General features: G+C 44.4%; 1 protein-coding gene across 5 annotated transcripts in view; it reads right to left on the reverse strand.

Annotated features, from left to right (window-relative positions):
- The window catches only part of syt1a (synaptotagmin Ia), a 191,750-nt gene that overhangs the window by 78,885 nt on the left and 87,164 nt on the right, over positions 1-25,701 (reverse strand). For 3 of the 5 annotated variants that reach the window (XM_047575281.1, XM_047575285.1, XM_047575280.1), the window contains exon 4: positions 16,293-16,393. The gene's annotated coding sequence lies outside the window, so the exon portion shown is untranslated. Of the gene's footprint in view, positions 1-16,292; positions 16,394-16,528; positions 16,639-21,240; positions 21,289-25,701 lie in introns of those variants that run through there. The other 2 variants (XM_047575282.1, XM_047575283.1) reach the window with 2 other exon arrangements.

Raw genomic sequence — 25,701 nt, forward strand, 5'->3', positions numbered from 1 at the left:
TGTTGAAGACCTACGTCTCAAGACAGAATGGCAAAATTTATTGTGACAATTTTGTTTTGCCCATATCACGCATCTATCGTTGACACATTCCCAGCAGCTCCCACAGCAAAAAAACGGTTTAGGAACAACTCAAAAAACATGAAAAACAGCAAAAGGTGATCCAAGACTGATCAAATATCCCTCCCCTCACCCCACAGGACCCAAAAACCCCCAATAACAACATTACTTGACACCTCAGACGGCCCATGTCTGTTCATTCTCTGGTGAGTTCTGGAGGCACAAAGGAGACCTACACACATTAGGTAGGTGGTCATAATGTTGTGGCCTGAATGGAGGGAGTGGATCCTGCAGCGGAAAGGCTTTAGGTCAGCTCCTCTTAATTTCTGTCTAATTAAACCTCTCTCAGCATCCTCCAGCTGTCTCCCGGTTCCTCCATAAATCTCCTTGTAAATTGGCCTGATTTCTCACGTCACCGAGTGTTTGTGTTTCCCCGAGTCTGCGTGTGTTTGTTTGCCCTGATTTGACCTTCAGCTGGGCCAACAGTCCGGGCCGATCAGGCGAAAGAGGGAAAGCGAACCGCCGGCCCCTGTTTCCTACCACTGTCAGGTGTTGACAACTTGCATAAACATGGAGCGAGAGGAGCACGGCGACTCACCTGAGGGGGGGGGAGTCACTCAGACGAGAAACACAACCAGACGCTTTGCAACTATTTTTAAAGGCCACGGTTAATTCAAAATGTGCAGAAATACATCGTAGATCAGGTGTCTTCAACGATTTTCAGGACCCGCAAACTGATGACGATTAAGTAGAAACCCCTCCCACCTACTATATGTGCTCTACATTAATCTCAGCCTAGTTATATTTATATATTTTATCATTATTACACAGGTTAAGATGCAACAATCCCTTGTGCCAAGATACGAGGTAAAACTGAAAAACCGACCAGCAGGCTAGCAGGCTACCAGCTAACTAGCCTAGCCAACCATAGTAGGCCCATAAATGTACATTATTATTATCATTTTACATTCATTTTTGCTGCTAAAACAATACAAAGGTTTAAATATTTAGCTATATTTCAAACGTGCAAAATTGAGTGGCATAAACACACATAACTAGATTAATGTTAAAAAAAAATATATAAAAATATCTAGTCAACCAAAGTTTGTACGACCCTGCAGTAGCTCTGATTCCTTTCTGAAGACTCATGCACAAGATCTCTCTTCTACAACGACGTGCAAGCGCTGATGTTTATGCAAATCAATTAAATCCACTGTAAACAGAAAGCCCACGGTGGATGATTGACACAGATATGATTGGTCTATTACCCTATCAGTCATGCTATTAAGGTCTGCCATTATGAATCAGCCTTGATGGTTTGTGATTGGACACTAATGCGCGTCGGCCTCATTAAGCCCCCACTGTTCCCAGCGAGATCGATGAACTCGACTCTTTTTTTTAAGGCACTGCAGCGGCGCCGACCTTTGGAGGGGAGGGGTCAACGCGGTGCCTCAACTTCCCCCCTCCTTTAAATCTCCGGGAAAAAAAAAATTGATTGCAACAAGGCGGCTTTCGCCTTCCTGGTATCAAACGGTTTGGACCCGAGCGCCGTTTTTCATAGCATCAAACGCGCACGCACACACAGCTGCGGGCATGAATTATTTAGTGAGGCAAGTTATAGTAATGTGTAGATAATGCAGAGGGGCTTCAGGGCTTTATGTACATAGCGAAGGAAAAATGAATCACGGGCATCCTCTCCCGTCCCATCCTGTAATTATGCATGCGGACGCTAATTCCCCACAGGGGAGAACATTGTGTGCCTGGCCTATCTCTTCTGCCCCTCTAGCGCTATGACAACACGTGGACGCAATCGCACACCTTCACACGTGCTCGGTAAACCAGGAAAAAGAGAAGCTGCTGCTGCCCTCCAGGCACATCTCTGTCAGTACACGGGAAAAACTTCATTACGGCCGAAGCGAATGTGTCCTCTGCAGCAGATCGGCCCCAGATGAAGGTTTCAGGGCCGACGTCTCCTGGCCCGTATCGAGTTACGCGGAAAACGGACGCCGCTGCTTAAGTCCGGCCGATTAGAGCCTCCCGGTGCGCGTTGACGGGGCCCCAAACAAGCTCTAAAACTCGTTTGCTCGGTTAAAATGCGCTTTTGATGGTTTCCCCGAGAAACGGGCCGGCGGAAGCCGAGCGGGGTCCGCGTTTCCTCAGAGGCGTTTCGCCACGCCTGACATGATCCTGTTTTGAATGGTCCTCCGTGGTAATAAGGTCGTTTGTCTTGTGCAAAGGAGAAGGGGGATCTATAGTTGTCATAGCCTGAGCTGGAGATGAATGTGAGAGGCTGAGACTGAGCCAGGGAGGAGAATTTATGCAGTCGGCCCTTTTGCTCTCTCAGCTGCACGACTGGAAATAAAAAAAGAGGACGCAATTAAAGCCGCAGCTTCTTCCTCGGTTACTTATTAATCATGCGGCTAACGGTTCCCGCTGCAACGTTTATGCACAAAAAAAAAAAAAAAAAAAGCACATGCCTGAATGTTCTCCATGCTCTTTTGTGCGCCGCGTATCACCGTTCGCATTGTTTACCGTCATGATAGTGGTTTTGTTCTGCTTCAGGTCCCGCTGGAAAATGAGATTTCGAGGTGTTTTCAAATCTAATCCTCTTTGGTTTGGCTGGAAACAACAGGCAGACTAAGTCTACCTAACTCCGGTGTGGGATTTCTATTAAGGCAACAACTGTACAGCTACAGGATGAAGGATGAAACAAACACGTATAGATACGTGTGCAACGTGTGCTAATTATCTGGTAACCATGGAAGCAAACAAGTGGAGGAATTTGTCTAAATAAAGCAGCAGCTACACCAGGGTGTGCTTTTGAAATCTCACGTTAAAAAGTGTGATAGGAAATAAAAACACAGAGGACACTTCCTGTTTCTGCCTGTGCTCCTAATATGAACACAAGTGTCAAATTTGACCCAATTTCACTTTTGACATCAGTAAAACAACCATAAACATCATTGTTTTAGTCAGAAATGTGATGATATTCCCTGAAGTGACTCTAAATACATACAAATAACAACATTTTATTCATTTATATTTGATCCGTGTCTATTCAGATGGATTTTAGATCTACCAGTGTGGGTCAAATAAAAGAAAATCATTCGTTCTATAAAACCTCGTGTCATGTTTGTGTGTTTTATCTGTGAAAGGAGACCTCACCACTGTCACGACAACCGTTTGTCCAGGTTCCTGCAGACACAAGCTTGGTTTACGTGGACCCAAATATTCCGATGAGTCGGTTTAGAAGCCGAAACCGAATGAAAATGCTCCATAATAACACCTCAACTGAATGAAATTTCATTCGGTTTCACAGGGGCAGAATATTCCCTTTCCCTGAGTCTGAGCTTCTCTGTCTGGATGTAAACATGCAGTGACGTCTCCTCAACTGGAGAGTTTGTTTTCAACAACAGCTCTGAAAGAAACTAGACGTCATCACACGCTTTGACGTCAGAAAACATAGAAATGCTGAACTGCTTAAAAAGCTTCATCACAAATGAACTGAAGTCAGGACGGACTGAAGCGTGGAACAAATTCTGCAAACTTTGAAGACCGGCGACTATAAGGCCAAACAACACGGGAGGGGTCATATATGATGCATAGAGGGAACATCCAGAGGTCGGACGGTGCCTTCACACAGACATGTAATAAAATAATGCACAAAGTAACAAACTGGAACATGTTTGGGTTTGGGAAGGAGGTTTTGGGGATAATAACATTATAAAGGTAGCCACTTTCACCAAAAACAACTAGAGCAAAACTTACAAAAATACACTTTCCCTGCTCTTTAAACATTCATGAGGATGAATCATAAGTGGCTATTTAAACATTAGTTTCTATCATGTCACCCTGTAGCCGCTGTGATACACTTCATGAACGGTGGATGCACCAAGGCATGACCTCAAAGGTCAGCTCCACCACAGAGCCTTCCCTCCTTTCCTTTCCTTTCCTTTCCTTTCCTTCCTTCCTTCCTTCCTTCCTTCCTTCCTTCCTTCCTTCCCGTTGTCATATTTCGCCTGGATCGGGCGGCGCAAACGCGAGTGTTTTCACAGCCACGGTGGGAATCCGATTATCATACAGGGGGATCGCGGTCGTCATGGAAACGGAGGACGGCGGAGCGGTGTTAAGCCGTCCCTTACACATCCCAGAACATTGGGAATAAGTGTGAAAATTCAGCTCCCTTAAAATAAAGACGTGACAAATTCCATCTTTCGCATTAGGCGCGTTCCACCGGCGGCTCGCCGTGTTTCGTAGCCGCCGTCTGCATGTGTGCGTGTTTGTGTGTGTGTGTGTGTGTGACAGCAGTACGCCGTGTGCACCACAAAAAAAAAAAACATCACATGCCACATATACAAGGAGCAGGTAAATTAATCAGAGCTCTCAGGGTGAAATAAGATTTAAACTATTTGGAGCAAAATTAATGACGTGAAACCACTTATGCGCCGATTATGTAATCACTTATATTCTGCCGCCTGGAGGAACAAGTGACAGGCTGCCAGACATTCTCTGATCATTTCTTTGTGTTGCACTACGTCGATTGATGTCTCCTTGGAACATTTGGGGAAATCGCAGGCTGTGCCAGCTGTTTGCAGGACGGACAGACAGACTCACGTTAACGTTACCTTCTTCCAGCTCGTCGCTAATTTAAGCCACATGTTTCCTAATGCGCGAAAAGGACGAGATAAATCGGCTCCAGCTGAGCAGATTCGGGCCGAATTAGAGGAAATATGGGCAGCTGCAGACGCAGCGTGGCTAAGATGACACATGTGTGCAAACATGCTGTCCCTTGTGCGGCGTTTGTGTTGGTTATTGCTTCTCAAGGAGGAACAGCCACGAGGACAGAGAGTGTAAGGCTGAGTGGCAATCCAGACTTTGATGTGCAAATGAATGCAAATGACCAAAGATTGTAATTAAAAACTAAAAAAAAAAAAAATAATAATACACTGGAGGAACTGAAATGACAAGCTCTGATTAGTTCATTTTTATTTATTTTTTTGCAGAAATGCCAGATGATATTTTTTTTCTTAATCGTCTATGACACTAAATTGAAAATCTTTGTGTTTTTTGACTCTTGTTCAGGCAAAACAAGCGACCGCAGAGCAACTAAATGGATAATTAGTCGTGGCTGTGACGGTGTTGCATCTTCATTTAAATTAAAGCTGAATAATTTCACACACTTTCTGTGGGTAGGATTTTATTGATGCAGATTCCCAAACACCTTCTTCAAAAAACGATCAAAAGAATTCACGTCAGGGGCTGAAATATCAATGTTTCATGCAGAAACGCAACAACTTTACTTGTTCCATCTCCTTTACAGTTAGTTGTGTTGATGGTTTTGTTAATTTATTGGCTTAATTGAGAATATTTTGGACTGAACTAGGCAAGGCAAGGCGAACTAGTAAATGCAGACATCACTTCAGCTCCAGGAAACTGTAACAGGTGTCATTTATTACAACAAAATAAAAAAAAATGATATAAAAATGTTTAATCAACCAAAGATTTTGCAACTCCCTTGCAGTACCTCCACGGAACCCCTAGGGGCCACTATTGAAGACCTACAGTTTAAGGTGTCTGTTGTGATGCATAGGCTAATCATGCTTGTACTGCAGTTTTTGAAACTTCTCAGTCAAGCAGCAGTAAATAACATCTGCAAGTGTCTGTTTTTTTTTTTTTTGTTGATGCACAGGATCATGACTCACTGGAGCAAATTTTATGATGTCGATTTCAACACAAAGTAGCCTCGAGCTAGAAATCTGCAGGGGACACGTTACGCTCCAAATGTCAATTATTCTCAGATTTTTAAAACTATGAGTCAAGATTGACTCGGCGGGAGGAGCAGAAAGAAACTCGGTGCCATAATTCAGTCAGCGGACATTGTTTAAGCAGATAAGGCCTGGACAGGCTGAGGGGCCGTCGTTATCCTTCAGGAAGCGGCCGAAAGCCTGGAATCGGTTTTTCCGTGAGGGACACGGGGGAGGAGGGAGGGGCGCAGGTGGGCCGAGAGTCGTCCAGGAAGGTGGAAACAATGCTGCGAGGGGGAGATAAATGAAGTGAGTTGGCCACACCAGGAGAGGACAGCCATCTGTGAGGCTTATCTTATTAGCACCTCTCCTGGAGAGGGAAAACTTTGCGTCCCACCTCCTCTCCGTCTCTCCCTTTGTCTCCCTCCCTCCCCCCCTTCGTCATGTCACGTCCACTCTTCAGTTGCCTTTCCGCATTTCCATGACAAAACAGTGCAATAATAATCCAGCGTGGCTCGAGAATTAATTACAGCCTGTCACAGCTCTCATTTAGTTTATGGCCATCCCGTTCATTACCCTCTCAACACATGCCTGGTTCATAAATTGAAATTAACAGACTATTTCTAAAAAAAAAAATATATATATATATAGTTTGGATTTCCACGGTGGTTTTAATTATGTCTTTGGTTAAAAAAAAAAGGAAATTATGCTGCTGTGTCATCCATCCAGCAGAGACAGTTCAGTCGTGAGCTGTTAAATGTCCGGCTCGTTGACTCTTTGACTCGTTGGGGGCAGCGTGGACGTCGTGCCATGTGGCGCGGGTGCGACGCCCCGAACCCTCGACCTCCACCCGTCTTCGCGGCTGCAAACAAACAAATAAACAAAAGCTCCCAACTCCCAACTGGTAAACACAACAAGCCGCGATACGCGCGCAACAAAAAGAGTCGGAGCGCTGTCACCGCTCGTCACGCCGACACAAAGGGAGGCTGCGGCTCGGATGCCGTGCGAGTGGTATAATAATGCGCAGACAGACATGATAGGATATTTTCTGGAGGCTCGGGGGACAAGCAGACAGCGCCCGTTGAATGGGATCAATGAGGGAATCGATAAAGAAGAGGGAGGGGGGGGTGTTAAAAGCACAGAGAGGAGCCGGGTAGTTTAAGAGACCTGACAAGGAAGGTCCTTGACCAGCAGCGTGGCCTTGTGAAGGATCTGGAGGTGGAGATAAATCTCTGAGAGTCAGTAAACATCTACGGGACTTTGCTTCCGTTTGGAGCAACGCGTGTCAAGAATATGCCGACGTACACGCGTACGAGGCCCAGCAGCACCACGCGGCGCGGCGTAACGCTGGATCCCCTCCTTAGTGCCACTCAGGCTTACCAGAGCGCGGCGCGGCGCCGGATTGATTGATGGACCGGAGGGTAGAAGGCAGACGGAGTGCAGGAGAGAACCCGAAGGTTAGACGCTGTCAGCGATCTGACTGGTGCGTTCAGGAGCAAAGAGCCTGCAAGGCGCGATTGGGCTAAAAGCTCTTAAAACTTCAGCTCAACACTCCCCCACCCAGACGCAGAATCGTGTTTGGGTTCCAATTTCAGAGGTGTCGTAAACACTGACCTCTGTTTTTTTTTAGTTGTGTGGCATTAATCGGTGAGAAAGGAGCTTGTAGTGATTTTTTAATATCGACTGATACGACACCTTTCAGACGCAGGACATAAAACACGATGAGCACTCGCTACCTAGCAAAGAATATCAACTTCTACTTCAAACGTTGCATACGACGAAAAGTCTCTCAACTGCACAGGAGTAAATAATAAATACAGTATTAGATGTTTGGAGTTTTTTACCAGGATCAAGAATGTTGATTTGAGCTGAAACAAGAGCAAATGGTAAATCGGGGACTAGTAGAGACAGTCTGTCCAACTAGAGAATGGACCGTCTGAGCTATCCCTCTATCCTGATTGGTTCTGAGCTGATCACGTGTTTCATGGCGTCATGTTAGATACATCTAACCAATATTCACCCACAGAGAAGTGGCAATAAGAGAGAATAAAGTTGGATTAAAAGTTAAAATATGCCACAATGCTCAGCCTACGGCACAGGATCAGGAAAACACGGAGGAAACTCCAAGGAAAAAGAAGAACTGGACGTTAACGGATTTCTCTAATTGAAAGTGCGTCAACTAGATTTACTGAATCTGATCTCAAAAACTCCCACCACTGCTTTACAAATGAATGAAGTTTGAAGATAACCTAGCCTTATGCTAGCTAGTTATCTAGACCAAAGAAAACTAGCAGCTATCATCATATACATCATCATCATATACTGTGAAACTCATGTGTGGATGTAATTTATGTCCATGTAGATGGACAAAATTAACTGAGATGTAACTTTACCTCAGTTACTACTAAGTTATTATGGCTAGCGTGCTAATGCTATAACGATACTAAATAACTGTGAGACTAGTTTAATTTGATGGATGAACACGGAGACTGAGGAGAAGGTAAACACAGCTCCATGACTGATGAGGTGATATTTAAAGTAAGTAGATGCTGGGATATTTAAGTGAGGACCTTTTACATATTAACAGATGTTGGCGATAACATTTATAGGCCTGTTAATGGTGAAAATAAGACATTTATTTCAACATAGCACATCCGCCCCGTAGGGTTACACTGGAGAATCTTCCCTCTGATGTAGCAAACATGGCGCCCATGAATTGAGTTGACCAGACTCTGTCTAATACGAAGACAGCCTCAAGTGGCCATTGGAGGAACTGCAGCTTTTAGAGCTTCAAGGTTAGCTTCATTTTTCAGCTGAGGAGATTGTAGCATGGTAACAACAAACAGATACACATTTTTCTTTTCATTAGACATGACTGCAGACATGTGAGCGGGCGTGGCATGAAACCGGGAACAGGCATTAGGTCACCGAGCACACGGGGATCAGCACAAATCTTCCAACCATTTATTATAACCAGAATTATAATCAGTAGTGCAGAAAGGAAAACTGCTGGTAGGATCAAGACTGGTGGTCTTAACCTTTAAATGGGATTTGTTAACAATAAAAGTACTAAATCATTCTTGACTAAAACATAATTTATTTGACACTTGTCTTCCTGATTAACTGATTAATCATTCAACATTCGACAAATGGCAGAAAATGAGTCGTAATCAACCGTTTCACGGCAAATAGCATCCGACTATTTTTAACTGCCGATTAGTACACAACTAGGAGCAGCAGTGCCATTGTTTATTGTAATAAAGAAACACACTCTGTGTGTGTTTGGACAAGAATGAATATATAAACTGTACACACAGTGTTACTAGGATCAGTGTTAGTGGTGGCTTTAGCCTTTTTACTTAATTATTCTGGACTATTATGCAACTTTGTTATTTATTGTTCACATATTTCAGGATTCAGATCATTAAATGTCACATTTCTTCAAAAGTTAACCTAAAAAATAATTAAGTTGAATAGCAGTTTTGGTTTGTTCCACCTCTAAATGAAATCTCCAGTGACCACATGAGACCAGTAAAAGTCTTTAAAGCCACAACACGAGGTAAAGACACAACAACTCGGCGCAGGGAAGGAGTGAACGGAAAGGCTTTTAAAACCGTGCCCTGTGGGATGATGCAACAAAATGTAAAAAATGCCTCGATGTGTGGAGCAGTCTGCTGGAGTTTGGCCTCTAAAAGTGGTAGAACAGGTTATCTCGGCCCTTAAAGAAGTCCCTAAAGAAGTCTGGAGGGGAAAACTGTGACCACGCGGACGCCTGTTGGTGGAAACGGTAAATTGCCGCAGAGAATTCAGGTAACTCTAAAGACCTGAATGTGTTGGTTCGGCTTCAAACTTCCAGGAATAACAAGTTCCTTCCAAAAAAATTAAAAATTAAAAACATTTAAATAAAAAAAAATATATCAGTCACGACTTTTGGCAGTGGGTGAAGGCGACGACGAATGAATAATTCATGAGCTCAATGTGCTCCAGTTAATGACAGTGATCTCACACATTGCCATATCTACCCCCAAAGCACACACACCTTCATCTTCCTTCGCTAATCTGAGAGCAGAGGATGTGAAATCAGGCGAGGACGAAAACATAAAGTATTCTTGCACAAGCTAAACGTTTCACCTCGCACCCCCTCCCCCTGTGGTTACTTCTCAAGAAGGAAATGCAAAAGCACTGATTGCTCTCTACCTGGCTTTTGTGCAGCCGAACCAATGCAACATTCATGCTCTCCCAGAAACCCACTTGTCTCTCTCCGGAAAAACGAAAAAAGAGCTTCGAAATGCATCCACCCGGCCTCTCCCTGCAGCCGTGCAATCATGAAGACAGAAACCACAACTTTGCACATGAATACATGGTTTATTTATTTATTTATTTATTTATGTTTGCGGCTGTGGATTCATGCAGCCCGGTGAGACACGTCCGTAATGGGATCTGCTCCACCCACAGTGGGGGCTCCTCAACAGGCTACATGATAATATACTTCCAAGGGGAGATCTGAGATCAGTGATCAGAATCCATTTACCAGCGGCTGCTCTTCTTTAAGGGGCTCGATGCATTAAAGAGAGCAGGGTTGGGAGGAAATGCCTGATGTGGAGATAACCTCTTGGCTTTTTTTTTCCTTTCTGTGACTTCCTTTTAACATGATAGATCCTCTAATTGCAGAAGAGCACAGGGAGATGGTGACAGAGATGACCCTGGCGAATAGAGAGAGATGCAACTCCATATCCGATTATATTTCTAAACAAGTGCATCGTGAACATAGAAGACACAGACTCTGCTTTGTTTTTATACTGATTGGAAAAAAAGGACGCAGTGCCTGACTTCACCTAACTTGAAGTTAATTCACACTTGTATCTTGCATGAATGCAGACATCGATATAATTTAAATTGGTAAATAGAGTTTGAATATTTCTGTTGGGTTTTTAACCTCTCGAGACCCGAGCTTTTGTTTGCTATGCATTTTTAATTTCTCCGAGGTATTTGGGATCATCTTACAACAGGAAATTGTAGTTTTTGAAAAAACAAACAATGTCCTCATAAGTGGACACTGGGATTATTTCACTATTTATATTATAATTAAGTCACCAATGTGTGACAAAATATAAAACTGTTTATTTTAATACCTGAACATGGCTGACAAAAAAAACAATGAACAATGAAGTCCCAACGTCCTCAAACGAGTACTTGCTAATTCTCACTGCTATTGATAAAATTTGTTAAATTTGTGGCTCGTATCAAACTAGAAACGTTAATAAGCACAAATAAATAAGTTTTAACCATAAGATTTGATGGAGTTTAGTTCTTCATCCTCTTTTGTCCTGTGATTGTCTGTAGAATGAATCCGATGAAACGCCCTTTAACATGTTTTTACCGACTACTGTACTGACCCTTTGCTACCACTAGATGGCAGAATAAAGCGTCCACTAACGAGGACAATGGGTTTAAATGAAGCAGAATAGGCTGCAATAAAACCTAAAACTTAATGTCCCCATACGAGGACGCAGGGTCTCTTAAGATGTTAAACAACTTGAAGACAGCCTCAAGTGGCCATTGGAGGAACTGCAGCTTTTAGAGCTCCAAAGTTAGATTCATTTTTTCACTCGAGGAGATTGTTGCATGGTAACGACACATTTTTCTCTTAATTAAACTGCAGAGATGCTGACATGTGAGGGGGCGTAGCATGTAACCAGGGGCCGGCATTAACCCACCAAGCACACAGGGTTCAGCACCTCGACGCGTGGTGACGATAAAGGCATTTAAAAAGGATATTTTCCCTCTCATCTTCACTTTCCATTACCCTTATTCAAATAAACATTAAACAAGCGTGAGCTTTCACGACTGAAAACCAGAGGGTTGTTGCTATGCAACAATTAAACATGTTTGAGATGTGCTGCGCTTGAGTTTCCTTTTACCTTCCGGTAACCTGTTGATAGAGTGTTGATAGAAACTGCGCTCTCTACGGCGCCGCCAGCTTTGTCTCTGGTGAAAACGCAGCCCCTCTGCAGAGTCAGAGACGTAGTGATGAAAAGTAGCTCTTCAGCACGTGCAGACACGACGCGATGTACACGACGCGGTGACAAGGATGACAGCAGCAGCAGCGCAGTGGAAAACACATCTTCCCTCCGTCACAGCTCCTCCCCACAGTTCAACTTTTTCCCTCCTCCTGCTATCAGCGATTCTGTTTGTCACGAAGGTTCATCAGTAGGATGTGAACTCTCTCTCTCTCTCTCTCTCCAGTTTTGTCTGTTTGACACAAGTTGCGAGTCGTGTCTAAGGAGCCACGTGGCATTTAAACGACAGAGTCGAGTCGTACGTACGCGGTCACGAACGCGTTTCCGGACCATGTTAATAACACACCAGCGGAAGACACTTAACTCATGCCTACTCAATTATGCTAATGAATGCATGCAGTATGGTTAGCTATTAACTTTCTCAATTAGACGACATGTGTATGAGGGCTCAGAAGACAGAGAAGGGAAGAGAGGAACAGAGAAGGAGTGGGGTGAGGTGGGGGATGTCCACTGGTGATAACAGAAGCCTCAAGGCAAGACTTGTGCAGCTTTTACTGTTTCTGCTGGAAGGGGAGGGCGTGGGCGGGCGGTCCCTGCTACCCTCTGTTCCTGGAGAACATGTGCCTGGCTGCATAATCGATGTCCTGCTGAGCTCGTGTATTAGTCGCGAGGCTAAACGCATGAAGAGGAGCGGCTCTCATCCCTCCACGTCCTCCCGCTTGTGTGTCACCGCAGCCGCGGTAAAACGCTCAAGAATCAAAGTACGGCAGTTCCTGCAAAACTCCCGTCACCAGACGGGAACAAGCGTTCGCCCGTAAACTCCCTGTCTGATTTCACTCGCATCGTGTTAATCTCCCATATACACCTGCTGCTGGGAAAATAAATAAAAAATAGCGTTTGATTTGCAAGCGTGCAGCCTCAGTCGTTTCCAGAATGATGCCATTTTAATGAGAGCGAATAAATGTGACCTCCAGGAGCTGTGATTTCAAAACCACTTTACATGTCTGTGCATTGTAAAAACGCGGATTTCAATCGACGAAAATGGATCGATGAAGCCGGGCGTGACTCATGCATCCGGTTTATTACGGCTGAGGCAGATTAATCGCAAAGGTTTGCAGGGTGAAATGAAGCGTTTTGCAACGGGAGAGGGTGTTCTCCTCCGAGTTTGATACACAGGACGGGCAAGACAATAACCGAAACAGAAATCAGCAACATCAAGGAACAAGTGCTCACTCTAGAGCAAATCTAACAAACAAATTCATTCATTGAAGCCCTGCAAGACTGAGCAAAAACATCAACAGTGCACAAAGAAGCAGGTTTTCAGTAGATACTCTGAGCTGTCATACTTAAAGTTTGGATGCTTCTCTACAACATCTTAATGTCACATTGTCACCGGGGACGGCAGCTGAAATAAATCCTCGACAAAGTCTGAAACCACGTGTTTTGAAAAATCTATAACCCTCCAGTTCATGTAGCGGTGTCTCTTTTTTTGTGATTCCCATTCAGGCTTCGTGCTTATTGACATGTATCATGTTTTCAAGTTCACACGGTACCCGAAGGTCGTGAAGATGCGACGCTCTAAGAAAAAGGGCTCCAGGAACATCCTTGACGGGAAGCAAACAAAGACCGAATGCTCCGGCAGATTGTATTCACCGATTCAAATGAAGCACGCGCACACACACACACACACTGTTTGTGAGCTGTGTAATTATTGAGCCGGGCTACCTGGTTAAGTAGAGAGCGACCGACAGTCAAAGTTAAACACAGATAGACTCAGGTTTACTTCTGCGTCAGCTCCTGCTCCTTCCTGCATCCAAAATGTAAAACCTGTCACTCCCCACAGTCTATTATCTACTCACGACATGAATAATCTTGACAAACAAGGCAATATCCTGGAGAACTATTGCCAGCTTGCCTCCTTTTTTTTTTTTTTAATGGGGGGGGGGGCTCGGACCTCGTCTCAGCTGGGACCGTGTGACAAACAAGCCGGAGCCTCGGCAGGCAGGGAGCTCCACGCCCTTTTTGCTTCGGAGCTGTCACATGTGGCAGCGTAACGTACAAACGGAAGCCTGAAAGCACCGTTCACATGGATTAGATTAGATAGTGGTTAGTGATGTAGTAGTGATACAGACAACACCGTCCCTCTCGGCACTTTGCTAAGATTCGCGGAGGTTTCTCGAGACGACCCCGCAACCAATCTGCTTTTCGTCCGGGCCGGAGCGTTTTTTTTATGCCCGAGTTATTTCCATATTCCGCTCTTTGTGCCCCGTGTTTCAACTTTCAATTCAGAAGGACGCATTGTGAATGTGCATCCAGGGGGACGCTGCGTGAAAAGAACGGCTGATCCCTGCTCGCGAGAGGCTGACCCCTCTCCATCCTGGATTTCTTTTTTTTTTTTTTTCATTTTTTTTTTTTACCCCGGAGTAGAAAACGCCAGCCAATCGGCGTGGACGAGGCAATGAGTCACGGAGGGAGCGAAACTGCATCCAGTGGACCGAAAGGAGCCGCCTGCCGCTCTGGGCAGGAAAGCAGCAACCTCCACGGATGGAGTGATCCACTCACAACTCTCGCACACACACCAAAACACACACACACACACACATGGGGAGATACATACACATTTATAAAGATGTGTAAGAGATTTAATAGAAAACAATATCCTTAAACCCACTTTTACGTTCTCCTCAATCTGTTTTTATGAGATTTATGAGGCAGCTATTACATGTTGGCACCATTTAATAAGCCGCCACTATAACGCTGCAAGGTTGTGTGAAGGTCGGCGTGTTGCCTACATCACACTGAGCCGCGTTTGAGCTTCACGTCGGTACAGTAACGCACGTCGTTCAAGACTGAACGGCCGCCGTCTGTGAACAGAGCGTTTGAGTGAGTGCCTGAGACGTTCATTAACTATTGATGCGGTGGGGGATCGCACAGCTGGACACACGCACACAGTTGTTGAATCATATGTCAGTGGGTGCCATATCCCCCCCCCCAAAAAAAAAAAAAATGGGATTAAACTGTTCCTAAAGAGAATTAATAATGTTAAATAGCTCCCGGCAAATTACTCCACACATAAATCTGAGGCTAACAATGGAACATAAAATGAGAGGTGAGCAGATTTTTTTTTTTTTTTTTTTTTCCGGGGGCCACTACTACTGGACGTGCAAAATCCATTTTCCAATCAGCCACAAAGGCGCCGGCCGCGGATGTGAAAAGGATTTATTAGACCTTGCGGGAGAATAAAGGATTCGGATGGTGGCGGAAAAAATGGGGAGTGAAAAGAGTGGAACTAAAAATCGGACTGAATTGGGTTTTTTTTTTTTTTTGCGCCTGAAAAGAGTGAAGCTGCTTTTTCCAAGCGGAAGACAAAGAGCGATTTGAAGGCCCGGCAACCCCCCCCCCCCCGACCTTCAACCTCTCTTTCGGGTTTCAAGACGAGAGGGAGGGCAAAATAATAAAAGTGCAAATGTTGCTGAGAACACGGGGCGCTTTTGAAGAGGCACGTCCAGCCAGTCTTTGTTGTAATAGTCTACTGTACCCTCAGCGCGCACGCACTCACGGAGGGAGGGAGGGACGGGAGGGAAGAGAGATCGACTACTTCATTTCAGCTGAATCTGGGATAATGAGGCCAGAGAGAAAGAGAGAGGAAGAGATAAGGGACGACAAAGGGGAAGTGACAAACAGCAGGGGAGGCAGCGCCGTGATTGGATTACACTATAACTTCTCATTATATGACAAGAGGCAGGGACGCTCGTGTTAGGAAGCCATAATACTGGATGCATGCTCCATGCGTGCGGCTAAACAGACTCCTCGTTCTCTTCTATCGCCACGCTGAGTCCGAGGAGCTCAGACTCTGCTGGGAGTCTGCTCATCCCCACCTGTCACTAATGCCACGGATCCCCATCAAGTGGAGCTCCACATGCAGCCAGGTCCCACATATATATATATATATATATATATATATATAAAACACCAACCGGCTCAACAAACTAACAGTGTGACCCGCTCGTCAGCAAGAAAAACTGAGCACACGTGTAGAAAACTCAGAATCTAACGAGTTGGAAAACAAGGAAAGCAGTAAGAGACGATGAAGAGAACTTCACGCGTTCCAGCGGCGTCCGAAAAAATTCAGCGTCTCCCTTTCTAGGGATCCCTGTCACTGTAAATCTAACCTCCCCTGACATGTGTCACCCTGGATGAGCTGCTGTCAAAAAGAAGCTGCACCTCCTCCTCCTCCTCCTCCTCCTCCGCCTCCTTCTTCCTTCTCCATCTATATACGACTCTTCAAGTCACTATTACAGTGATCCGTTGTTTGCTCACATGCCCACACACACACACACATGTGCACACATCAAAAACAAAACCGCTCCAGCTCTCTGTCCGTCTCACCTGACGGTCTCACCTTCCTTCTATTTGACATCCATTATCATTATTATTATTATTATTATTAATTATATTTTAAACCTCTTACCTGGCAGCACGCTGTCTTCCCCTGCTCCTCTTCACAATCCCAGGAAAGGTGTTTCAGAAACAAGTTCTGCTTTCTTCCGCTGAGGCGATCTTGATGTGGCACTTTGAGAGGAAACAAAAAAAAGGAAAAACTAAAATCAGTGGCTAAAAAAAAAAGCCCCTTCTTTTTTATTTTTTTATTATTTTATATATATTTTTTCCTATGTTAATTCACACGACGGCTCAGGAAGCACTCACGATCGCACACTTGAACAGCCAGTCAACAGCTCCGGCAGACGAGCTGCTCGCTATTCCTTCCCTCTCTCCCTCCTTTCTCTCTCTGTGTCCGTGACACTCGCCTCCTCTCTTCCCGCCCACCTACTCCAGCCCCCTCCCCCAACCCTCTCCCTCCCTCCCTCCCTCCATCCTTTCCTCCCTTGCTTGCTCCTCTCCTGTCAGACAAAATGCACACATCCCCTCCATCCCTCAGCTCACTATTTTCTGACATTTTCTCCACCCACTCACACCTTCTGCTCCATGAAAACAAATATCTGTCGGTGGTACTATTAGATGTGCATTTTCCAACGCGCCATCCACAAACTTATTCTCGGTTTATTCCCCGTCTCCAGGAATCGAGACAAAGCCTCTCGTGATGATGGTGAATAATGAATAATGGTAATGAGACATTCACACTGCCTGTGATTACAGTTGCTGTTCTTCTTAATTCTTAACCTCCACCTAATCCCGTCCCTCCTCGGGTCCCGCTCGAGCATCAGATGCCGCTCACGTCCTCTTTCCTGCAGACGACCATTCAAGGGCATTCCCAGAGTAAGTGTATGCTAATGCCTCCCTCTCTCTGCCTGAAGGAGCTGCCTCGCGCCCCCCCCCACCCTTCAGCTCGCAGCCTGACCAGATGTGGCGTTCGGCTCTCCCAGGGAGGGGGCAGCAGATGCAAAGTCAAAGGTACGTCCAGTGAGTGTAGAGACGCATCAGGAACAACTCAAACAAAAAAAACTTGAAGAACAAGGTGTTTCGCTGGCCTCCACATTCACTAGACAATGTTAAACTAAATTGAGGCTATTTAAGCTACACAAACTGTAAACTTGAACTTGAACCAGTTTTAAGAGTTTTCGTTATTTGCAGTGAAAGAAATCCGACTTCGAGGCCCCTCCCCTCAACCCAAAGGCCCCGCCCCCTACTGACAACATCCTTTTTCCAGATGGTCTATGTCCACAAGGTCCATGTCCACAAGACAGACTTACACAGTGTTAGGAAGGTGGTCATAATGTTATGGCTTGAACCAGTTTTAAGAGTTTTCGTTATTTGCAGTGAAAGAAATCCGACTTCAAGGCCCCTCCCCTCAACCCAAAGGCCCCGCCCCCACTGACAACATCTTGTTTCTAGATGGTCTATGTCCACGAGGTCCATGTCCACAAGACAGACTTACACAGTGTTAGGAAGGTGGTCATAATGTTATGGCTGATCATAGTTGCACATTTTACAACTGTAAAATTTGTATTGACCTCTGTGTGTTTTTTAAGAGTGATGCACTTCCTTATATTACACACACAAATATACACAAAAGCTACAAGGTGCTGTTGAATGAAATTAACTTCTCTTTACATCTTAAATGAAATCTCAGCCTCAGGCTCTGGATTCACAGCGTGGACCATATGCTTCGATACACGCAGCCATCTTCAGACGTTGTTTTGCGGGAAACAGTTTCGGAGGAGGACTTTGAGAGACAGGTGGGTGTCTTCACAGGTCACTAGCTGTCTGCCTTCACGTCACACGCTGCCTGTCTCAGCTCCACTGACGATTTCTGAACCATCTGGGAGTTAGGAGGAGTCGGGCGTTGTGAAGATGGCAACGGCGGGGGCCACAATGAGCTCCAAAAAAAACACAAACCTAAGACCACTGAGGAACTATGACCTGTATATCACACGTTTCCAGTCTGAAAAGGTCCAAAAACATTCATGCATTAAGGGTTCCTCTGCAGAGTGTTTGTCCTGGTTTCCAGTATCCACAGTTGTGGTGTGTGTATATATATATATATACATTATAATATATATGGATATGCAACGTGTAAACACAGCGCACAGTAAAGCCTAGATAAGACACGTGGCACTGTTGAGAACACATGTATAAAAGCTAACAAACATATAGCCGGGACAGAGGCAAAGCAAACAGGGAGTCTGTGTTAATGATTACCAGCTAACACCCTGCCTGGACTCTGCACAGCTGGCTCCTCTGTACATAAGCTTTGGTTCACCGGTCCCGTGTGTGTGTGTGTGTGTTTTGTGTCGTGCGGCTGTGGGGGATCGATTACTGGGTAAGGTGATGTGGCCGCTGCAGATTTGTGGCTCAGCGGTCTCATGGGTTCGACCCTAATAAGCAGAGGAAGAAGTGCATCCACGCTGAGAGGCGCAGGCCGTCGTCTGTAGAGAATATCTGTTGTCAAGCCCAACAAAGTCTAGGCTAAACACACAACGCCAGCGCTTTCGGATGACATTCAGGAAATTGTACACCTCCCGACACCCAGGGAGCTTATCACCATTGCAAACTGGCTGGAAGATAATAGTTTTTTTTGGCCCAAACTATTTCTCTGAAGAAAGAAAGTAAGCATTTCAGGAAGTACACAGTGTACAGTGTGAGCTGTTTTGGGGATTAATGGCGCTCTAAACAGAGGCAAACGTAGGCAGCTGTGAAATGGCTAATGGCTGGGCCGGGCTTCTCCTGATGCCCCCTGTGGACGTCACTGATCTCCAGAGGTGCAGCGCATTTTTATATATGTTAAAACGACTAAGAGCTCGACCGAGAGAAGAAGAGACACATCATTATTTTCTACCAGCAGATGATTCATCTTTCTCCACTAAACATCAACCTTGAGGACGACGGCGATGCTATTTACAAGCCATTAAGTTCTCATCTTATCGCTGGCATTCGTGATATATACTGATGACAGTTTATTGGAACTCCGTGATTTACTTCGATACTGGAGGAAAATGTACCTGAGAAAGTTAAGAATAGAGTTGTTCAGAACAAGGGGACGGAATACAGGAATACACACATCAATCAGCCACAACATTAAAACCGCTGACAGGAGACGTTAATAACAGTTTCTGACAATGTTCTGCTGAGAAACGTTTGGACCGTTCATGTTGATGTTACTTAGATGCGTAGAACCACCCCATACCACCCCATAGCAATGACACCCAGGGACCACTGGTGGATATTAGCAAATATTGCTATAACCTGGCTCAAGACATCTGGCTCACCCTACGAACCTTGTCATCCCATACCCTACGGAACTTTTCATCCCATATCCTACAACCCCTTTCATCCCATACCATCAACCCTTCTCATCCTATACCCTATGAACCTTTTCATCCCACACCCTACGAACCTTTTCATCCCATACCCTGTGAAACTTTTCATCCCATATCCTATAACCCTTTTCATCCCATACCCTACGACCCCTTTCATCCCATACCATCAACCCTTCTCATCCTATACCCTATGAACCTTTTCATCCCACACCCTACGAACCTTTTCATCCCATACCCTATGAAACTTTTCATCCCATATCCTACGACCCTTTTCATCCCATACCATCAACCCTTCTCATCCTATACCCTACAAAACTTTTCATCCCATACCCTAAAACCCATTTCATCCCATACCAACAATAAAACCACTGACAGTAGAAGTAAATAACATCATCTAACAATTCAGTGTTCTGCTAGGAAACCTTCATGTTGATGTAACTTAGACATGTAGAACCCACCTAAACCAGACCAGGCACCTCCACCCCACAGCAATGACACTCCTTGATGGCAGCATCCCCAGGTACTACATGTGGAAATTAGCAAATGTTGCTATAATCTGGCTATTTTTTTCATCCCTGTTTTAAATAAATAAATTCCTAATTCCTATTCCTATTCCTATCCCCAACGGGATGCAGCAGGCACACACACACATGAAGAACAGCATAAGGTGTTGAGCTGGCCTCCAAATTCACTAGATCCCAAACTGATCAAGTATCTGTGAGATGATCTCCTCAACTCATAGCACCCAAAGGCCCCCACTGATAACATCCTATTACCAGATCCCACAGGAACTGAAGGCCCATGTCCATTCTCTGATGAGTCACAACTGCTTTGGAGGCACAATGGAGACCTAAACAATATTAGGAATGCGGTCATGATGTCATAATGTTGATCGGTGTACATACATACAGTATGAACACAAGGAAAACAAGACACAGATGAAGATTAAGGAGGAGGAGCAAACAATCCCGATCATTTCAAAATTAAAACAGGAAAGCCGAATTATCAGCAGAACAGATTGAGTATACAGACATCATCACAACACAGCTGTCTGATAGAGTTTATCGTACCGGCTCAGAAACATAATGACCACAGAGCAGTTTCTAAAACACTGCATCATCACAATGCTGCCAAAACTGCTCGAACTTTAACCGACCCTTTTCCCAAAAGCAGTACCAGACATTATGGCCTCCGCTCGCAGCAGTAACCTTCATTATCCCCCTTTTTGCGCAGGGTGATGGAAGTGCACACTTGAACGTTTTCAAATAAAATGGACGGGGAATATGAACAGAAAAAAAAAAAAAAATCCTTCTAACCAGAGTGGGAACCTGTCAGTGGTCAACCCAGACGGAAGAAAGAAGAAAGGAAGAAACAGGAAAAGCAGAGATCGACGACATGAAAGAGGAACGAGGAGGATGAAATGGCATTTAGAAGAAAAAGGTCGTGAAATAAAAGGAGGTGGGTGAACAAAAAGGGCAATTTCCCCAAATGTCAGGAGCATTTGAATGGTCACCTTTGGACACTGCAAATTGCTGGTCTTATTTAAGTACTAAGAGACAGGGTGTCAAGGTTTGCAGATGGAGGTAGCTTTTGTTACACATATATAAATTTAATGACCAACAAGTTCTTGACTCCACATACCGTGTTGGCAAACCCAAACAGTGATAAATCCTTTTGAGGTACAGTAACCTGAAAGAGATAAACATGAAAGAATGAATTCGGTATCTAGGGATGTAATTAAGTCCCATATATACAGTATCTTTCTATATATGTTCGTGCAGGCTTCGAGGCAGAGAGACATTTTCCTGATAAGAGTCACGCAATTGCACTGTGGATGAAAAACAAGGTGACCGCTGGATTCCGAATGTCCGCAAGCGGGAATTAAATTTAAAAATGGCATCATCATCATCATCATCGTCTGTCCTTGGCAGCATATTTTTTCTCTTGCTACTCTACCATTTAGTTTTCCCCATGGGAAACTTCAGAAATGGTAAGTTTGCGGTGGTGCATCAACAGTTTAGTCGTTACCCTTATAATTTGAGTTCAGGAACTAGACCACGCCCCATATCGTTTTATTTCCCTACACCTACCTGTAATGGTGCGTCAGTTCTCTTCATGTCTTCCCCATGAACATTTTTTATCTCATCCCCTCAACCCTTCTCATCCTATACCCTACAACCATTTCATCCCATACCCTACTAACCTCTTTTCGTCTTATACTGTACAAACCTTTCATCCATACCCTAAGGACCATTTCATCTCATATCCTACGACCCTTTTCATCCCACACGACCCTTTTCATTCCATACCCTATGAATCTTTTCATCCCATACCCTACAAACCTTTTCGTCTTATACCGTACAAACCTTTTCATCCCATACCCTACAACCCTTCTCATGCTATACACTATGAACCTTTTCAACCTATACACTATAAACTTTTTCGTCCATAACCTACGAATCTTTTCATCCAAAATTCTACGACACTTTTCATCCCATACCATACGAATCTGTCCATCCCATACCCTACAAACCTTTTCAATCTATACCCTACAACCCTTTTCATACAATACACTATGAATCTTTTCAACCCATACCCAAAGACCCTTCTCATTTTTTCATCAAATTTCTCTCACGTCTACCACCCCAGTTTAACCCAACACCCCCAACATACATCCTTATGTATAAGACACTTGCTGTTTGGCATTGGAGCGATGAAACTGCAACTATGTTTAAATTGCTCCAAACTAGATAGGACCAATAGATAGTTGTCACTGTATAGCCTCTGAAACCGAAAGCATGTCTAGTGCCGCAACATCTGCAAGATTTCGGTATAATGAGTGAATATAACAAATACAAATATACTGGAAGACCTATTGAGGCTGGTCTGTTGACGTTATTTATTTTAAATTTCCTAATTTAATGTGCATGTTCGGTGACTTAATTCACAAACTTATCACCAACGGTCAAAATATATACATATAAATACATATAATTTTATTTATGACTAATCTTGAAGGAGTGGCTTACTTTAGTTCCTTGTATCGTGACCCACCCAGAGTATCCAGTGCTAATTCTCTGAGACAGAGGCTTCCAAATGGAGGAAAGTAGCCCTAATTACAGCTGATGCTCTCATTTAATCCATCTCTCTTTCTCTGATTCTCTCCATCTCATCCTGTATCCATGTCTCTCTCTCTCTCACAGGCATCACAGGCAGGAAGCTGCCACGAATCACTCTCAGCTATATCGGTGCATAAGTGGCTGTTCAAATATGGAGCTATTCAGAGATCTCTTTTCAATACACACAGGTGCTCCTTTTCACCACCACCCGGCTCCTCTCCTTTCTCTCACTCTCTCTCCGACTCACAAGCACGACGTAGATACTGTACACACAAACTCCCACCTACACGCCGACATCCGCACGCCAACAAACAGCGCACAAAGTTACACACCGAGCACCTGCTAGGGTCAGTAACACTTGCCAATGCCACTGATGTCACGCAGATGTTTGGCTGGCATCTGGGGTTACGAGAGCAGCGGATCACGGCCAAGAAACTGCTTGTTTTCAACTAATTTCCTTTTTTTGTTTTTTTTTTGTTTGTTTGTTTTATTGCTCTCAACTTTCAGGGAATTATAATGTTACTTCAAATCAGCCAAATTGTAACTGTGAATGCTATCATCAGCTGCAAATCAAATAAATTTATTCCATTCACCATTGCTCCTCCGCACAATGTCGGCCTATTGTCGAAGCTTTTGTTTGATTTATCATTATGAAAGATACTTTTTTGGGGTTGTTTTCCTCAAATTTAACAGACAGACAGATAGATGGTTAAAAAAGTGAATTGCAAAGCATTGTTTTGTTTTCAATAGTTAATATCGGTATTTGTCACAATTAATATCTTAACTGACATCAACAGGTATGTTTATGCCAAGTTAGCTGTGATTGAAGGACTGTCAAAGGGATAGGATGGCATGTAATATAATTTTTTTTGGCTTTTTTTGGCTTACAAAATGTAGGCGTTCCCGGTTTCATGCAAACAACCGCAATTTTGTTGAGTTTCTAAATAAGAAATAAGAGCTTATGTAAGAAAACAAATAGGAAATTGATGACAGGATCCTCACTAGCACTGTTCTGCTGAGATAGCTGCACACGCTGACCGGAGAACACATGGCACTTTCGGTATTTAATGCCGTGCGTCATCGACAAATGCTTCAGCATGTTGGTGGTGTTGCTGCCCTTTCTTGAAATTACAGTGTGCTGTTACAGTCCCTTCTGGTGAAGAGGAGCCACTTCAGTCTCTCCGCCATCGCGTCTTCATGTTGTCACCTGATGTGAATGACGTGCTTTGAGTAAAGATACTTCTTCTTCTTTTGTTTTACGGCGGTTGGCAAACAACTTTTAGGTGCATTACTGCCACCATCTGGACTGGGATGAAGAGTATCAATAAGGGGAATCGATGAGCACGAAGGCTGAGGAAATCGATGAATTGAAATTGTTTGAACCGGTTATTGATGTCCATCCCTAAGGATTTCAGACATGGCTAAACATATTTAACCTTGAAACTCTCGTAGGAGGCGTCATGAAGGTTTCCTTATCTACAGTCAATGAAACACAAGTGATTGCTCAGAGGTTTCAGCTTCTTAAAGTGATGATGAGTCAATGTCTTGGTCCTTCACTGCTACAAGCTTAACAATGAGCACCATACACTTGCATCACCGCAGTAAGAAGTGCATGGTTACAGAGGTGGGCTTTTTCATCACTTTCACTTACATATAAAACCAGCAGAACCTCCACCTGTCTTTCTGGAGAGAGTCTTATTAGTGTGCTCGGCAGCCTCCTCTCCACCTCCTCTTCTAACTCCAGTCACCGGGCGCTGCTGCTGCTCACAGAGGTCACGTCCAATTCATCCCGGCAGTGATAATTACGACATTCTTATGGAGAGATGAGTGGCCCTTTTGACCCGAGACTCCCCTTGACTCATACACATGAGGAGGAGAGGGCAACGTGATGGGAATTTACTGGGACTCATGACTAGAGAACTTCGGACCGAAGAGGCTGACAGGCACACAAGTGCACGAGGCACAGCTCAGTACACACCTCGTAAAAGAAAAGCCTCCAATGAGCATCTGTGTGCTTCTTTTTTTTTTTGCAGGGCTCCTGTCTGGGACAGGATTGAGGAGTCAGCCTGTTAGAGTGCCCCGGGCCGAGTCTGTGTAGGGGACTCAGAAGGCGGATTAGTGGGGATTTAGAGAGCAGTAATTACCCTTGCCCGTGGAGGGTTTGGTAATTAAATTACCTTAGCAACCCCCGTTACTGCCCAGCCACACAGAACCTCCAAGGTCAGCGAGAGGAACATTTTTTTTTTTTTGGAGTATGTGGAAAATTTGTTTCGTATTGTCATCGGAAAAATCGTCACCTTTTGAGGACGCCGCCAATCACTCAGGAAGATTTTTAGCATATAAATAGAAAGACGTGAATGGGACTCGCATGCATTATGCATACCACACTGCCATATAAATATATATATATATATATATATTCTGCATGATTGAATAAGTCACAGCATACTCAGAAATCATGAAAATGCACTTGTTGTTTTGCGAGTTTCTTATTGAATTAATAGAAAATGGTAGAGCAGCGTGCATAAACAGAAGCGTGCATACATTATGGTGCAAGTATATGAATATAAGATAACCATATAATATAATATAATATACTGACGCTACAGCTTTCAAGAGGCTGAACCATCGGGAAACAGTTACGCGGTTAACTTTTAGTTTTAGATGTGACGTGGAGCAGGTTGGTAGTCGGGTTAGAGATGAGCCGCGGTTAAAGGCCGGTGGATTCGGAGTGAGACGGAGAGAAGACAGAGATGGATAAAGAGACGGAGAGGAGATGCGTGGGAGTAGCTCCATCTCCCACACATGCAGCAAAGTCACGATCCACCGCTGAGCAGCACTCTGCTCAAACTGACATGGAAACGACGACTCCCGTGCAGAATCCACTCACACGTTCGCTGCACAGTCATTCCACTTTACATCACATGCATCTCCCTGATAACAAAGCTAAAGCTTTGTCCCGCAACTGCTACTTAAAGTCGTT

This window comes from Mugil cephalus, chromosome 22 (genome assembly GCF_022458985.1).
Source record: "Mugil cephalus isolate CIBA_MC_2020 chromosome 22, CIBA_Mcephalus_1.1, whole genome shotgun sequence".
Classification (NCBI taxonomy): Eukaryota; Metazoa; Chordata; class Actinopteri; order Mugiliformes; family Mugilidae; genus Mugil; species Mugil cephalus.